Raw genomic sequence first — 18,405 nt, 5'->3', positions numbered from 1 at the left:
CGTGCCACGGCACAGTTTAGGAACCACAGCTATAGTAACTAGCTATTGTCATACCATATATATATATATATATATATATATATATATATATATATATATATATATATATATATATATATATATATATATATATATATATATATATATACACACATATATATATACACACACACACACACATATAAATAATACCCCTTTTACACCGCCGAAAAATCCAAGTCAGCAGCGGGTCAGACCCGGATCATCGGCGGTGTAAATGGGGTATATCCGTGTCCATTTACACGGGTCCTCTACCCAGGTCCTGACCTGGGTAGAACCCGGATAGGACCCGTGTAAAGGCCGGTGTAAATGGTCCCGTTGCGGGTGCAGGCACCCGCAGCGGGTCCACAGCATGCAGCACTGGGAAAGCTGTCCCCAGGTGCTGGGAGAAGGGGGGTATCTGCTGCTGCTATGGGGAGGCTGTCCATTCGCCGCAGGAACTTCGCGGCTGCGGGGGGGGAGGTACAGCAGCAGTGGCGCACATCATCCCCTCCGGCTCCGACCATCATCCCCCGCAGCCCGCAGTTGTATGCTATTGGGCCTGATTCAGCAGCAGCGGTGCACATCATCCCCTCCGGCTCCGACCATCATAGACCGCAGTTGTATGATATTGGGCCTGATTCAGCAGCAGCGGCGGAGCACATCATCCTCTACAGCTCTGACCTCAGGCCCATCATCCTCTACGGCTCTGACCCCCGCAGCCGCAAAGTTCCTGCGCGAATGGACAGTCGGCATCGGGGGTCCCTCCGGTGCATGGGAACTAGTACTAGTTCCCATGCGCCAGAGGGACCCCCGCCACTGACTGTCCATTCGAGAATCATCACTAATGCTGTGTACACACGGGGGAGATATATTGCTCAGTTTCTACTTTACATCAGCGACCAGAGATGGTCGCTGATGAAAAAGAAACTGCCGGGGGGAGCCCGGCAGTGGTAATCAGCTGGTCGCAGGAGCATGTTCCTGCGACCAGCGATCACCACAGGGGCAAAAACGGGAGCGCGCACCCGGCGATATATCGCCGGTGCACACTCCCATTGCGGTCAATATGGTCGCTCAGCGACCATATTTCCCGCGATTTTGCACAAAATCGCCCCTGTGTGTACGCACCTTAATTGTGGATATTTTATGAAGTTTTATTTAGGATTTTCTGTGGTCCTTAACTGCCCAGGTATTTATTGTATGTTACAATTATGCATACATTTTAATTATCTATAACTATGTGCAATTCTATTTTCTCCTTTAATACATAGACCCCTTAGTTTCACAACTAGAACAGATATGAGCTAGAGCTCAAATTTAAACACATGGGTCTCATGTATTACAATAAATCACTGTAAACAGTAATAACAGAAACCGATACTTGTATAGCACATCAAAACGGCTAATGGAACCGATGTAAAGTGTAAAGAGATGACATACACATGACAGAACATAAACTCATGTATTATAGGCGTATGTGACCATAATACACAGGAAAAAAATATTTAATAAACAAATGCCACATAATACCGCAATTCAAATGAATACAAATAAAATAAAAAAACACTACTGTTATACAATGGACACAGGCGGTGTATTTGTATACAGTATACATACACACACAGAGGATGGATACTATGAGACAGATAAAGATTACACGGGCACGGAGAAACGACTATGTAGCCGCAGTAACACAATGCCGACACTCACCAGGGTGGGGATGATGCTGACTGAGGAGGCGATGGGCGCAGGCGGTCTCCCTATGTCTGCGGTCTCCTCTCCAGTCTCTTCCTTCCGGGTGTGACTGTGACCTCGCGTTGCCGTTGTTGCCACCGACGCCCCCTCCAATCAACCAGCGGTGCGTTCGGGAGAGGAGAACAAGGGCGGAGAGAGGAAGAAGGTGGTGGCGGTGGCCAGGCAGTAGCCTTTGGGGGCTTGTGTAAAGTCGCAATAAAGTTTTGGTTCAAGAAAAAAAGAGCGGCTGTAGGAAGTGCGCAGGGCAGTCTCCAGCCAGCAGCGCTCTCTGCACCACGCCCACTCCTCGCCCCTCCCACTGATAGCAGCCGCGGCTACTGCGCCGATAGCAACAGGGTCGTCTCTCAGCGTTGGTCTGCGGTTGGTCGCTCAACGTCACGCGCAATGGTGTACGTCACGGCGCTGCTGCCTGCCTGTAGTGACTGCTTTTACAGCGCGATCATCAACAACACGATTACAGGGGCACACTGCCGCCCAGCGCCGGAGAGCATTAGCGATGCGATAACGTGTTCTATTTATTGGTCTATCCGTAACGCCGCACCGGCCAGCAGCTAATGTTGTTCTGTGAGAGTTCTAGAACATCTATTAGTTGTTGACGCTAGAGGGCGATTGGCTTGGCTTCGCCAAAATGGGGTTGGAGATAATGATGGATGTAATTGGCACAGTATAACTCTAGTGTTTGAACGCCGATAAGTGGCGCTATGTGTTGACGTCACGCGGTCACGGCATTCCTAGCGACGTTGTTTTCGGTCCCCCACGTCATGTAGGCTGCACTTGATTCGGACCCAGGCATCTACCTTCCCGCGCTCGGGAATTTCGAATGTCACGGTGTATGAGTCAGCAAGCGATCTGTGCTGCTGCTGCTGCTGTGCATATATATATATTATATTATATATATATATATATGTGTGTGTGTGCGTATATATAATATAGTGTAAAGTCGGGCTGTTATTTTGTTATACTACTGAGATGCCACCACTATAGGAGTGTTATAGAATGGATCACATGTTGTTCAAAACTATGAAACTATAGAACCTGAGTTAGGAGTGAGACATAAGTTAACCTGGTGTTTCTACAATAAAAAAATAGGTACTTCCTCATCTTTGTGGCTAGCGCTTCGCCAGTTACGTTAGCTGCTTTCAGAATAGCATACCTCCCAACATTTCATGCTTGGAAGGAGGGACAGTGTGCGCATCGTAGTCGCACGCTGGAATTTTTGGGGCGTGGGCTATGCCACATTCTCGCCACTGTGGTGGCATGGCTATACCCCCAGCCCCTCTGGCTGCAGGAATGGGTGACAAGGGGTGACTCCCAACTGCTCCCTCCACCACGGGACACTATGGGTGAGATTTAATAGGATGAGAGATTCAGAAAGTGAGAGATTTGGTGAGAAATCTCCAGTTTTTTAAAGCGGCAATCATTTGCACTGCAAAACCAGTTTGATTTAGCAGTGTAAATGATTGCCGCTTTAAAAAAACTGGAGATTTCTCACCAAATCTCTCACTTTCTGAATCTCTCATCCTATTAAATCTCACCCTAAAGCCCCAGGCGGGACATGGGAATGTCCCAAAAAAAAGTGGTGTTCCCGCTATAAGCGGGACAGTTGGAAGTTATAGAAAATCATAATTCGCTCGCCATGCTTTGGGCTCTTTACTAAAGGTAATAGGTGGTGGTGTGGTCCCAGGATGGTGTTGCACAAAGATTCCTATGTAAGTTCCATAGCGCAAGCAGTGGCTGCAAAGATGAAGAAGTATATATATATATATATAGCGAATGGAACACTGAAGTCACTCTAAGATTTTTAAACTGCACGGCGGCAGTAATCGAATAAAGCAAAAAACACAGGTATAGTGATTTGCACTATACCTGTGTTTTTTGCTTTATTTGATTACTGCCGCCATGCAGTTTAAAAATCTTAGAGTGACTTCAGTGTTCCATTCGCTGCACATTTTCCCTAGTGGGATTGAAGAGCACCTAAGTCTCTGCGAGACACATCTGCTAGAGTGCCGGGACCTACATCATACATATATATATATATGTGGCAGACCACCCATGCACGCAGTCAGATGCACTGCTTATACACGCCCCTGAGGGATCGGCATTACAAGAAAAAAATAGATCAGGCAGGCCAATTCTGACTATATTGTGTACAATCTAATGCTTTAGTATAGTCAAAATTAGGGATGGACATTGGAAGCCCACCATCAAATGATGGCTGTTCATGTGTCAGTGTGTATGTCAACCTTCTTGTGTTAGTGTGTCAGCATCTCTCCATGTGTGAGCATGTGTCCATGTGTGAGCATCACCACCCTGTCTGACTCACTGACCCTGTCATCTTAAGGACATGCCTCCTTTTATGGCGCATGCGCACACCTTTAGCACACTATACTATATGTCCTAGAATGGTCACTAAGTGGTAAATTTACTAATACCACGTTCACACTGCCAAGCAAATGACCGCGTAAAGCATGTTGACTCGTAATTTGCCTTTCAACACGGGGTTTTTTTTTTTAGTGTGAACAGCACAACCCTGCTCGAATTTCCCGGGTCTCCAACCCTGCTTTGGATTCCGACCTGGGTTGACCCGTTCATACTGCAAAAGGACCCGTGTTGAAAGGCAAAATACCAGGTAGAACTGCTTCACCCGGTAATTTACCTAGCAGTGAGAACGGCGGTCCGGCGCTGCAGTTCATGCAGGGTTGTTTACCTTGGCAGTGTGAATGTGGTATAAGATGAGATATCTAGTGAAAATGGGATGTTTCCCAAAGCAACCAATCAGATTCTATCTATTGTCTTCTAGAATGTTCTAAATACATAAGTAGAGTCTAATTAGTTGCTATGGGCAACATCCCATTTTCAATAGAACTCCAATCTTCGCAAAATTCACTCCTAAATCCCTTTCTTATTTCTATACTCCCCAATTCAAAATTCCCACTTTGACCACTGATTGCCACGGTGAAATGTCTGCTGCTGTTCGCAAATATAGCTGTTGTAGTTATAAGCCAGTGAAAAGGACAGAACGACATAATGCCAGCATCTGTGCACTCCCAAATGGAGCAACATTGAATTAAGTTGATGAGCACCATGTAGTGCATCTGGCGTGCAAAACACTTGAATTCCCCCATAGAGGTGAGGCGCAGCATTAGCCTTTTAATATATAGTATTCTATGTAAATGTTATGTTACAGTGCTATTAACCACCTGCAGCTACATTTATCTCTCTCTACTGCTTCTATTAGCTGGTGACAATTTACTTAATCCAGGCCCCAGCTGCTTGCCCCGCTCGCAGGAACCTTACTCTGAGGAACATAGTAAACCAGCTAACCTCATAAACATCAAATGCCTCCCTTCATCCCCCAAATCACTAAAATGTGCGTTATGGAATGCACGCTCTGTTAGCAACAAATTAACATCCATCCACGACCTCTTCATTTCAAACAACTTCAACCTGCTTGCCATAACAGAAACATGGCTCTCACAATCAGACACAGCCTCCCCTACAGCCCTGTCACATGGTGCTATCCACTTCACACACACACCCAGGCCTGGTGACAGCAGAGGAGGTGGGGTTGGAATATTACTATCCCAATCCTTCAGTTCTTCCACAGGTTGCATCACTCACATTCACATCATTTGAAGTACATTCCATCAGAACTTACACTCCTTTCTTGCTGCGTGTTGCAGCTATCTATCGCCCACCTGGGCAGCCAACACGATTTCTGGAAGCTTTTTCTGCCTAGCTCCCTCACTTCCTTTTCTCTGACATCTCAACCATCATCATGGATGACTTCAACATTGCTATTGATAGCCAAAAATCTGCTGCTCATGCCTCCAAACTACTCTCTCTAACCTCCTCTCTCGGCCTCTTCCAATGGACTGACTCCTCTACTCATCGGGATGGCCACTGTCTTGATCTGATATTCACTAAGCTGTGCTCAGTGTCTGAATTCACCAATACTCCTTTCCCTCTCTCAGATCACAACCTTATCTCCTGCATGCTGTCCTCTAGTACTTCTAACTCAAAAACACTGAAATCCTTTAATCCACCTCAACCCCGCAGAAATATTAATGATATTAATTTTCAAGTACTCTCCTCCTCACTGCAACAACAGCTTGCTCCTATTTCTGCATTCACTACTCCTGAGATGGCGGTATCACACCTAAACCTAACTCTCAAAACACTCCTGGATGAAGTTGCTTCATTTACCCACCACACTCCATGTAGGCCTAGACGCCAACCGTGGCACTCTAAATTAACGAGACACCTACAAAATCTCTCACGCAAAGCTGAGCGTAAATGGTGTAAATCTCACAGTCCAATTAATTTCTTTACATATAAGACTATCTACCAGTCCCCTAGATATGCCCTGGAAACTGCCAAACAAACATATTTCCAAACTCTCATTTCTGCTCAAGCTTCTAACCCAAAATGTATTTTTAATACATTTAAATCCCTTCTCAACCCTCCCTCACCCAAGCCACCAGCCACTATCCATGCACAAGATCTTGCTTCCTACTTCACGAATAAGATTGACAAGATCAGAGATTAATTGGTATGCTCCAACTCAGTTTGTGATATGCTCAATTCCATAACTGAGCCCTCTGACGCATTTACTGCATTTGATCCCACGAATGAAGATGAAACATCTGCACTTTTCTCTTCTTTCCACTCTACTACCTCTCCTCTTGACCCTATACCCTCACAAATAAGTAAATCTCTGTCTCCTGTGCTCATCCCTATCTTAACTAAAATCTGTAACCTCTCTTTCTCTATTGATATCTTTCCTTCATTGTTCAAACACGCAGTTATTACTCCGATTCTGAAAAAAAACAGAGGGGCAGATTTATTAAGCTCGGTGAAGTGATAAACTGTCTGGTTTTTATCACCAGCCAATCACATCCTAACTGTGAAGTTACAGACTTGGTTTGAAAAATGACAGGTACTAGCTATTTGGCCAGTGATAAAAAACACAGTTTATCACTTCACCAAGCTTAATAAATCTAACCCATAATTCTGATCCAAGCTCTCTCTCAAACTACCATCCCATTTCTCAACTTCCATGCACCTTCAAACTACTTGAAAGACTTGCCTACACTCGCCTCACATGCTTTCTTAACTCGCACAACTTACTGGACCCACTTCAGTCAGGCTTTCGTGCCCAACACTCCACAGAGACAGCACTGACTAAAGTTGTGAATGATCCGGCCACTGCTAAGTCTAAAGGCCACTATTCACTACTAATTCTTCTAGAATTGCTTTTGACACTGTTGACTACACACTTCTCATACAAACAATACAATCCCTAGGTCTTAAAGACATAGCCCTCTCTTGGTTCTCATCCTGCCTATCTAACCGCTCCTTTAGTGTTTGTTTCTCTGATTCTACCTCCTCTACGCTACCTCTTCTATTGGCAAACTAATCAGCTCCTTTGGATTTCAGTATCATCTGAATGCGGTTGATACTCAGCTCTACCTATCCTCCCCAGAGCTGTCCCCATCTGTATTGAGCCGTGTCTCTGAATGCCTTTCTGCTGTTTCATCCTGCATGTCATCTTGCCACCTCAAACTTAATTTCTCTTTCGTCCAGTCCGGTGACACAGCTCCACCTTGGGATGTAGAAGGGTCTGCAGGAGCCAAGGCACCTATAGCTGAAGCTTTTCCTCACGCTGCAGGCTCCTCCCCTTCTGCATCCCAGCATGCTCCAGTTCATTTTAGGTGCCCACAGGAGTGGGTGCTTGGCTGACAGACTGCTCATGCAGCCGGCTTTTTTATTCTGGTTTTTCACTAGTTAGTTAGACTTTTTATTATTTTATTAACTGTAGTGTTAGTGCAGGTTTTTGTCCAGTGTGCGGCTTCTAACAGAAGCGCGGCACACTGAGAGCGCAGCAGAGGCTGATGGAATCGCATCCTTTCAGCGCTCTGTGTGCAGGGGTGTCTGTCTGCACCCACTGCACAGTGCTTAACCCCAGCATTGCTGGGGTTTGCCTAGGCCCTCTGAGCGCTCCGGAAACGGCTCCTTATAGAAGGGGATCGTGGGGGAAGGACCTCCCACGATGGAGGACCCCATCTTGGAAGGGCTTACAGTCTGAAATTCCTCCGGGAAAGTGAGGACTGTCACAGGTGTCTGGCAGTGCAGGAAGACTCCAAGTGATCCCAGCTGAGGGGAGGCACTAGGAGGTGAGGAGACTACATTTGTGTAAGCGGCTAAAGGGGGAAAAGGGCGCCAATATAGGCTTTCCACCCCGCTGAAGCAGGAACTTGGTTCCTTCTCACCTGTGTGCGGGCGCCATTTTCTCTCCACAGTGTGAGCTGTATGCTGACTATATCCTGTTACTGCACACAGAAGTGATTCTCCTGGAATCGCTGCCCCCACTGAGGCTGAGTCGCAGAGACAGCAAGCAGACAGATAAGTACTACTGGTTATACTGCCTGGTACTTTGCCTGACATTTTACACGGTGGGTTAATCATGACTGACACGGGTGATGATGCTGCTGTGGGGGGGGGGGGGGGGGTGAGCGCAGGACATGTCTTTAAACTGCAGTATTTGCTGGGTTAATTATTCATGTGAACAGATGGACCAAGGGGAACCTTAGTCTGTGCCTGGCAAAACACATGCCAAGGGGTCTAAGCAACTGGAGCCAGTGTGAGCTGCGGCCTTAGGGAGGTCTATGAATGCCTTAGTTGAGGCACTGTCTAGGCAGAGGGACAGTTTAATCAGGTCTCCTGGCTCCAGTTCTTCCTCCCAATGCTTTATGGGGTCCATTGCTCCTGCGCAAGGGGATCCCATGTTGTTGCAGGTCATTCAAGACACACTGCGCAGGGGGTGCATAAAATGAATGCACTTATGGAAAGGTTTGCAAAAGCCCCTGATAGTCCTTCTTCTAGACGGCTTTCTGTTACACCCCCTCTGTTAGCTGATTCAGATGATGATGGTGGGTGTGCAGATGATTTGTCTGCTGATCATAGGGAAGAGGCGGATGCATCTGTCCCTGGTATTGAGGATCTCATCCTGGCTGTTAGACAGGCTTTGGACTTGTCAGAAGAAGATAAAGTTCAGGCTCAGTGCATATTTAAAAGAATGCGCAGAAAAGCTGTTACTTTCCCCTCAGACCCAGGTATGGTCTCGTTGTTAGGGGATGCTTGGAATGTACCTGACAAACAGGTGTCCATGTCCAAGAGATATGAAAACATGTATCCCATACCAGATGAACATGTTAAAATGTAGGAGAAAGTCCCGTTGGTGGATGCGCCGGTGGCTAGACTGTCAAAGTCCACGGCTTTACCAGTTCAGGGTAGTGCAGCTTTCACAGATCCGGTGGATAAAAAAGTGGAAGGATGCCTAAAAGCTGTTTTTGAGGGAGTGGGATTTACACTCTGCCCCATTATTGCCTCAGCTTGGGTAGCGAAGGCTATGATTAAGTGGACTGAGGCTTTGGCTGATCAACTGCGACCTGATTCATTTTTTCTGTCAGAAAAGCTCAGGTGTGCTGCAGAATACATCACTGAGGCTGGGGAAGAAGGCGCCAAGATGCCGTCCAAGGTTTCCGCCACTTCTGTGTCAGCGAGGCGAGCCCTTTGGCTGAAGGCCTGGGATGCTGATAGTGAATCTAAGAAAGCCCTGGAAACGTTAGATTTTAAAGGGGAATTGCTTTTTGGCTCTGAACTAGAAGCCATTATTAAACAGGCCACGGGGGGTAAAAGTACTTTCTTGCCTACCACCACTAAGGCCTCAGGTTCTAAGATTGGGGCATTTAAACCTACATTTCGCTCCTCCTTTCGCGGCGGCGCTTCCAGTAGAGGACAGGCGGGTAGAGATAGATTCCCGGCAGGTAGAGGTAAGGCTGCCAAATCTAGGTTTGAGGCCTTCAGTAAGAAGCAAGTGTCAAAAGGAGAGAATAAATCCTCCGCATGACGGGGTAATGGCTCCCCGTTCTGGTCTCAGAGTGGGGGGTCGCCTCCTGCAGTATCGGAACAGATGGGATCTTCCATCATCCGGCAGGGATCTTCCATCATCCGACCAGTGAGTTCGGTCCATTGTCTCTACAGGTTATCGGATAAATCTCAAGGGGAATCCTCCAAAGAGATTTCTGCCAACCCCTTTACCTCGAGAGGCCAGGGCATGCTGGGTGTTGTGGTCCCGGTCCCTCAGGAGGAACATAGGAAGGGTTTTTATTCTATACTCTTCTTGTTGCCCAAACCAGACGGGTCAGTCAGACCCATTCTAAATTTGAAATCCCTAAATCAACAGCTATGGGTGGATCATTTCTGAATGGAGTCTCTCCGCTCAGTGCTTGGCAGCATAGAGCCAGGGGAATTTTTAGCATCTCTAGACATCCAGGATGCATATCTGCACATACCAATATGAAAGGAACATCAGTCTCTTCTTTGCTTCGTGATAGGGGAGACTCATTTGCAGCTACAGGCCGTAGCCTTTGGTCTGGCCACAGCACCAAGGGTATTTACAAAGGTAATGGCAGTAATGGCTGCGTCACTGAGGCTCAGGGGGATTGTTTTCATCCCATACTTAGATAACCTGCTATTCAAAGCAGAGTAGATAAACAAGTTGGTGGAAAACCTGTCCATAGCAACTCAGTTTTTGCAGGACATGGGATGGATTCTAAACATGGCCAAATCCCATTTGATTCCGTCTCAGAGATTACTTTTTCGGGGGGTAATACTGGACACCCATTTACACAGGGTTTTCCTACCAGAATCCAAAGCAAAGGACATCCATCAGTTAGTCCTACTGTTACTGTAGGCTCACAGGCCTACAGTTTGGCAGGGGGTGAGAGTCTTGGGCAAGATGGTGGCGACTTTCGAGACGCTTCAATTTGCCAGGTTTCATTCCAGAAATTTGCAATGGAACATTTTATCTTGCTGGTCAGGAAACGCAAAGACCATGAAACAGGAAAGTTTGATTCTCTCTCAGGAGACAAAGGAGTCTTTACTTTGGAGTACGGACATAGAGACGTTGCAGCTGGGGCGGTCCCTTCGCTCTTGGGACTGGGTGGTGATAACAACCGACGCCAGTCTCAGGGGTTGGGGGGCAGTTGCCCTTCACCATTGGCTGCAGGGTCTTTGGTCCAGACTTCGGGCAGTTTGGAAGACTCTTTGGCAGGCCAAGGAGAGTTTGAAAGGCCTTCCTATCCGAGTGCAGTTGGACAATGCCACGGCTGTGGCTTACCTTAATCATAAGGCGGGACTCGCAGCAGGATGGCAATGCAGGAAATCTCACGGATCCTTACCAGGGCAGAAATCAACATTCCGGTTCTGTCTGCTGTCTTCATTCCGGGGATCCGGAATGTAGAGGCGGATTTCCTCAGAAGGGAGGATCTGCTGGAGGGGGAATGGTCCTTGCATCTGGAGGTATTCCAGGAACTTGTGAGTCTCTGGGGTCTCCCAGAGGTGGATTTAATGGCATCCAGGAACAACTGTCAGGTGCCGAAGTTCTGTTCCAGGACCAGGGACCCAACCGCTTGGGCGGTGGATGTATGACGGTCCAGTGGCAGTTTCACCTAGTGTATGTCTTCCCTCCGTTCCCAATGATACAGAGGGTGTTGAAACGAGTGAGGTCTCAGCAGGTGCAAACCATTCTGATAGCACCGAACTGGCCCAAGAGGTCATGGTATTCAGACATTCTGAGGTTATCAGTGGAGTCATGGCCTCTTCCTCTTCGTCAGGATCTGCTAAGACAAGGGCCGTTTCTTCACCAGGACCTTGCTCGGCTCAGTTTGACAGCCTGGCTTATTATTAAAAAAGAAAGGTCTCTCTGATGCGGTGATTCAGACTATGCTTAGGGCTCGTAAGCCAGTCTCAGCTGCAAATTATCATCAAGTATGGAAGATTTACATCAGGTGGTGTGAACATCAAAAAGTACACACCTCCAGATTCAAGGTATCCAGATTATTGGAGTTTTTACAGGGTGGTTTCTCATCGGGTCTGGGTTTACAGTCTTTGAAGGTACAGCTTTCTGCTTTATCTATTTTTTTTCCAGAAAAGGATAGCTTTTTTTGCCTGAGGTTCAGACCTTTTTACAGGGTGTTACCAGGCAAAAGACGCCTTATAGGCAGCCGGTGCCGCCGTGGGACTTATCTTTGGTTTTATCTGTGCTTCAAGGCCCTCCTTTTGAACCGCTAAGGTCAGCTGACCTTAAGTATGTGTCTTGGAAACTTACGTTTTTGTTAGCCATTACTTCGTCTAGGCGTTTTTCGGAGTTAGGAGCGTTGTCTTGTAAATCTCTGCATTTCATTTTTCATGAGGATAGGGCTGTGCTTCTTGCCAAAAGTTGTTTCCTCCTTTCATTTGAACCTGGAGATTGTGCTCCCGGTGTTTTCCCCTCCAGAAGGGGCAAAAAATAGGGACAAATTGAGAAGATTGGACGTAGTTCGTGCCTTGCGAATTTACGTGTAAAGGGTAAAGGACATCCGCAAAACTGATTTGTTGTTGGTTCTGTATGATGTGCATAAGAGAGGTTGGCCTGCTTCCAAGCAGACTATTGCCAGGTGGCTTAGGTCAGTAATTGCTTTTGCTTACACCAAGGTAGGTAGACCGGTTCCTTCTAGGATTAAGGCACATATCACCAGGTCGGTAGCTTCCTCTTGGGCTGTGCGTCATGGGGCTACAGCGGAGCAGTTGTGCAGGGCTGCCACTTGGTCCTCTGTTCACACCTTTACCAAATTTTACAGGTTGCATGAGTTCGCGTCGGAGGGCGCTTCATTCGGACGGGCAGTGATGAGAACTGGCAGTCTGAGTGCACCATCCCATAATACCGGCTCGTGGGATTTTTGTAAGAACTTACCGTTCAAACCCCTTTCTCTGAGTCCAGTCTGGTGACAAAGCGATCCCTCCCCTACGCTCAGTAAGTCATACCGTTCATGTGTGTCATGTTATGGTTATTTGATTGTGCATATAAGTTGTTGGGCATTGTACTGAGTAGTGTATCCTAATGTGCTTTTTAAGATTGAACTGGAGCATGCTGGGATGCAGAAGGGGAGGAGCCTGCAGCCAGAGGAAAAGCTTCAGTTATAGGTGCCTTGGCTCCTGCGGTCCCTCCTACATCCCAAGGTGGAGCTGTGTCACCGGACTGGACTCAGAGAAAGAGGTTTGAATGGTAAATTCTTACAAAAATCCCCTAATCTCAAAAACAGAATTAATTATATTTCCGCCAATAAATAGTAGTTACCAACCTGATATCTCTATTGCTGTTGAGAAGATTTGAGAAGATGACAATCATGCTTACCTCTCAAGCTTACTGCCTAGGTGTTATCCTTGACTCTGAACTTTCAATCTGTCTCAAAATCATGCCACATGCACCTTAAAAACATATTTAAAATTCGCCCTTACCTTACACAAGACACTGCAAAAACTATAATCCATGCTCTCATCATCTCACGCATTGATTATTGCAATAGTCTCCTTATTGGCCTTCCCCAATACAGACTCTCACCACTACAGTCCATCATGAATGCAGCTGCGAGGCTAATCTTCCTAGCCAGATGTTCATCGTCTGCAAAGATACTCTGTCAGTCACTTAATTGGTTACCTGTATTCTACCGTACTCAATATAAAATTGTTTTACTTACACACAAAGCCATAAACCATACTACACCTACATACATATCTTCTCTTATCTCAAAATATCTTCCAACATGACCTCTACGCTCCTCCCAAGATCTGCATCTCTCATCCGCACTCATTACTCGCTCCCATTCCGGACTGTAGGACTTTTTTCTGGCTGCACCCACTCTGTGGAATACCCTCCCAAGCACAATACGACTCTCCCCCAGTCTCCAAACCTATAAGTGTTCCCTAAAAACTCATCTCTTCAGGCAAGCTTATCAAATTTCCGAACCAGTCACAGAACCTTGCATTCTAGTGGAATCGATGCAATAAAGAATACAGTATCTATCCTTATGTATCAATACCTATTTCCCTATAGATTGTAAGCTTGCGAGCAGGGTCCTCCTACCTTTTGACTGTCTGTAAATACCCTGTTTGTTGTATCACTGTCTCCTTTGTAAAGTGCAACAGAATATGCTGCACTATATAAGAAACTGTTAATAAATAACTAAATATTAGTGTATATAATTAATATGAAGACACACAAGCCCAGTTATTGCTTGTAAGGTATTTATATGAGACAATTAGATATAAGCACATCTGCATCCACATACATTTGTTGACCCATCTTACATAAAAAAGCTAACGCTGATCCTCAACTCTTTGGGGGGATTCAAGTGTTGTGCTCCCCGATGGCCTGTAGATGGTGCCCGATGGAGCAAATAAAATGTTGATTTGTTCGGGCGTTAACGTTACTGGTATTATTACTGCGCTAACATTTGTGTTATGATATTCCCTAATTTCTACAGACTTAACTCGTAAGTGAAATAAATCATATAAAGTGTTGAAAAACACTGTTGTCAGAAAGAGGTACCAAAGAATTGAAAGTATAAGAAGGAAAAGGCACAAATCACAGGTGCATTGTTTCTGCTGTTTGTCAAATGACACTGAACAGCAAATGAAAGTAGCAGACCACATTAATTAGGTTCCTATTTAACACTCAATATTTGCAGGATATTTCTCTAAAGCCGTTGTTTTATGGGGTACCCGCAAATATTAAGGATCCCCAGACCCCTGTTAATATTTAATAATGTATTTTAAAAAGTTATGGTTACTGCGCTGTGCGCAATTGAAGAATTGTGAAAATACTGTTAAATTTGATAAGGAATTGGCATTTTCTGTGACATAGTGATAAGTTAATTAACCTGGCCCTGGCTAGGAGGTTGTGGACTGGCAGCCAATCAGGAGCTGCCACAGCTGCATTTGCTTCTGCCCCTTTCTAAAGACTCATGAATCACACTACAAAGGGGTGGGGCCTAATGGCTCAATGCACCCGGCTCCCATTCTTAATACTGACTTGGCTCTCTGCTCCTACTGTGGACTCCACTAGTAAGAAGTATGAAGAAAGGGTTAATCTGCTTTTTTCAGTCAAAAATAGTGAAAGGTTTGTGTGTATAGTAATGCACACCTCTTGTAATGCACTTTAACCTTTGGCTGCTAGGAGTGTGTGTGCATCCGTCCATAGCTACTGTATCTAGCAGAAGTGGCAACAGATGACAAGGGGAAATTCTGAACTGCATGGGTATGGCCCTGAATGGGCGCAGTCCGAAGTCTCTGCAGATAATGTGATGGCTTAGGGGCAATATGCTATTCTGCCAGCCTACACCCCTCTCACTGGTTAACAAATGGATGACCGGCGTTCAGAATACCGATGCCGGCATCCTGAAGGAGGGCATCCCAAGAGCGGTGAGGTAAGTATACTCTCCCAACCTCCCTCCCTCAACTCCATTTCTATCTCCCGCCAGTTGTCCCCCCCCCTAATCTATCTCCCGCCAGTGGTGCCCCCCCCCCTATCTATCTCCTGCCAGTGGTGGGGGAGGGAGTTGGCAGAAGTTTTGACTTGGGTGCCAAGAAACTTTGAATCAGCCCTGGGACCATAGTGATGACACTGATTCAGAAATGCAGACCGCGATGCTGTGTGCTGACGATCATGTTGAGCACGATGAGTTCCGTAGCCATTTCTGGTCAGATTACTTAGAAATGGGTCTGAAACCGCCCTGTATGTATGTAGGTTTTGCCAATTTAAGAAAGATTTTACTTTTGCGATCAGTTCTGAATCAGGCCGTACATGTGTGTGCCTTTGTTACTTTTTCTTTCATGACCATTCAAAGCCCAGCAATCAGGTCTGAATCAGGCCCAATATGTACTCCCCACATTAAAAACCTTATGCTGGTGCAAAATTTAGCAGAACTGCGTGTGATTGAAATGCCGCTCGTCCAGCCGATGATCCCCTTCCCCCCCACAAGCTGTGTTCCCCACACGGTTGTGAATGGATGTTTTGCATAAACATCCATTCGCAGCCTCTGGTGGGTGGACCAAATAATTTGACTTCACACAGGGGAGCGTGTCAAGTAGAATCACCCCCTAAGAGTTTTAATACATACATAAACAAAGCCACAAGAGGAAAAGCCAGGCAATAGGATTTGTCATTGATAGTGCCATAACTAAGGTGGTGAGACATGTTCCATGACACAGGGAGCTGTCTGCAGAAACTGACAATTTTCTGCTTTACTCAATCTCAATGAGCTTCCTCTGCAGGGTGCACCCATCTCCCCCTGACATACTGTACATAAGCACCTTTAGTCCTTTATTTAAAGCACATATTTTAAAATACTGTCATACCTGGGATTTGAAAACATGATATTACTTATTGCACACCTTACACATGGAGATATTAACCAATGAAGTATAAGAATTCTAACTATTATGAAGTTGCCTATATAATATACTTTTATGCAAAAATAAAGAAAGAAACATTACACCTGAACAGATTAATGTAGAAATTATATAGACATGTCTATAAAGGTATCTTTATAGGTCTAAAGGGTGGTACTTACCAATTGCCATATTCACAAGGGGACCTATAAAGATACCTTTATAGACATGTCTATATCTTTTCCTGTGTGAGTAGGGTATGCCCATTTATAGTCCATCCTTGACCCTTATTGTTCCTAACATCTATTATTTTTCTTATACCTATTTTATTGTTTCTTTATGTGATTTACCTTTTCATTACAACTATCTGCGAGAATCTCAAAACAAAAGCTTGAAAACTGAATCCAGGGCCACTCTCAACTATCTTCTATCTTTTGAACTGTTAAGGCCCCCCATACACTCGGATGAATCGGGCTGTAAAATCAGCCCAAATCGCATATGGAGACATGCCCTCCGACCCAATGCTCGGCCACGTGTGCATCGGATTGGAGTCGGCAGGTCGGACGGGCTGCACATAAGATTTTCTAAATCTTATGTGCTGCCCGGAACCGTGCGTGGAATGCAGCTGGCGGGGGGACCTACCACAGCCGGGCGGAGGGATCAGGGGAGCAGCGCAGGGAGCCCGGCAGAGGAGGAGAAGAAGCTGCCATCAGCGGGAGCAGTGGGGGCAGCGCAGAGTACCAGGGAGCCGGGCCGGGCAGGAGAAGACACTGCCAGGCAGCGCGAGTGGCGCAGGGAGCAGAACACTTTAAAAAAAAAAAAAGCCCATACAAACGCATAGGAAGCCATTGATTGGCTGAGACCTCTCTAAGCCAATCGCTAATTGGCTGAGAGAGGTCTCAGCCAATCAATGGCTTCCTATGCGTTTGTATGGGCTTTTTTTTTTAAAGTGTTCTGCTGCTCCCGAGTCCCACCGCTGCCCGGCAGCGTCTTCTCCTGCCCGGCCCGGCTCCCTGGTACTCTGCGCTGCCCCCACTGCTCCCACTGACCGCAGTGGCTTCTTACACGGCTCCCTGCACCCCAGGATCACCGGCGCCCCCCCTGCCCCTCACCGCCTGCCCCCTGCTCCTCACCGCCCGCAGCTCCCCGTTACATGTGGTAAATCGCAAGCGATTTATCACATGTAAATTTGACACATCAAGTGACAAATTGTATGTGAGCCTCCCTGGGAGCTGCCGGGCGGCTCACAGGAGAATTGGGTCCGACTTGTCCTAAGGACAAGTCGGCCTAATGTATGGTGGCCTTTAGGACTGAGGGGTAGATGTATGAAGCAGTGATAATGGATGAGAAGTGATAAAGTGCCTGGTGCTTTATCACCGGGCAGACAAGTCCTGACTGTTAAGGTGGCCATACACACACAGATTTATCTGCCAATCTGTCTGTTGGAACAAAAAACATGGTTATGGATGAGAGCAAATGACAGTTGACCATTTGCTTGGAAATGCTGGAAAACTGACAAACTGTCACTCATCCATAACCATGTTTTTGTTCCAACCAGCCAGATCTGAAGATAAATCTTACTAGTGTATGGGCACCTTAACGTAACAGGCAGGGTTTAAAATGGAGCAGTTAGGAGCTGATTGGCAGGTGATAAAGTACCAGGTAATTTATCACTTCTTCATTATTACTGCTTCATACATCTACCCCTGAGGGTGTTATTGAGACCTGAGCACTGAGATGCTAATTTGCAGAGCCCTGCAATCTGGAAATTTTCACAGAGTGAAATCCTGCATGTGAAAAGCTTTCTAAAAATATAGCAGTCCTGTGATTAGCTGCAAATCCATTCATTATCACTAATCATCAAATTACTTTTACAGTGTGTGCAGACTGTGCATAGCCCAGGACCTACTCGGTCGGTGCAATAGAAACAGGCTGTTCAGGGCCGGAGCTGATGTCACACACCCTCCCTGGAAACGCCTGGGCATGCCTGCGTTTATACTGACACTCCCAGTAAATGGATGGAGGACACCAACACATGATGGCTTCCTGTCAACTTGTGTACATCCAGCGATAAAAAAAGACAATGCATTTTAAAGCTTGATGGCATTGCGTATGCGTACTGGGAGCCGTACCCATGCACAGTCATTCCATGATTGCCCGGCCTGTGAATTCAAGTTTCTAAGCCTATGGAGGTCATTCTGGTCCACACAAATTTTGCAGCATTGCATGTGGATTAAACGCCACCCACTGGGCATTCCCATGGGCGCAGCCCATCGCTGCCGGCCCACGCCCTCCACCCACACTGGTGAATGCAAACTGGCACACTCACACCCAGCAAATGCACATGCACAGAAATGC

The 18,405-nt window shown here is 46.3% G+C and overlaps 1 protein-coding gene across 3 annotated transcripts in view; it reads right to left on the bottom strand.

Annotated features, from left to right (window-relative positions):
• The window catches only part of KBTBD2 (kelch repeat and BTB domain containing 2), a 36,400-nt gene extending 34,124 nt beyond the window's left edge, over positions 1–2,276 (bottom strand). For all 3 annotated transcript variants that reach the window (XM_083188437.1, XM_083188438.1, XM_083188436.1), the window contains exon 1: positions 1,729–2,276. The gene's annotated coding sequence lies outside the window, so the exon portion shown is untranslated. The remainder of the gene's footprint in view (positions 1–1,728) is intronic.
• Positions 2,277–18,405: the final 16,129 nt, after the last annotated feature.

Source organism: Crinia signifera, chromosome 5 (genome assembly GCF_055691185.1).
Source record: "Crinia signifera chromosome 5, ASM5569118v1, whole genome shotgun sequence".
Lineage (NCBI taxonomy): Eukaryota > Metazoa > Chordata > Amphibia > Anura > Myobatrachidae > Crinia > Crinia signifera.
Note: the sequence above shows the minus strand (reverse complement) of the source record. Positions and strands in the feature narration are given on the sequence as shown.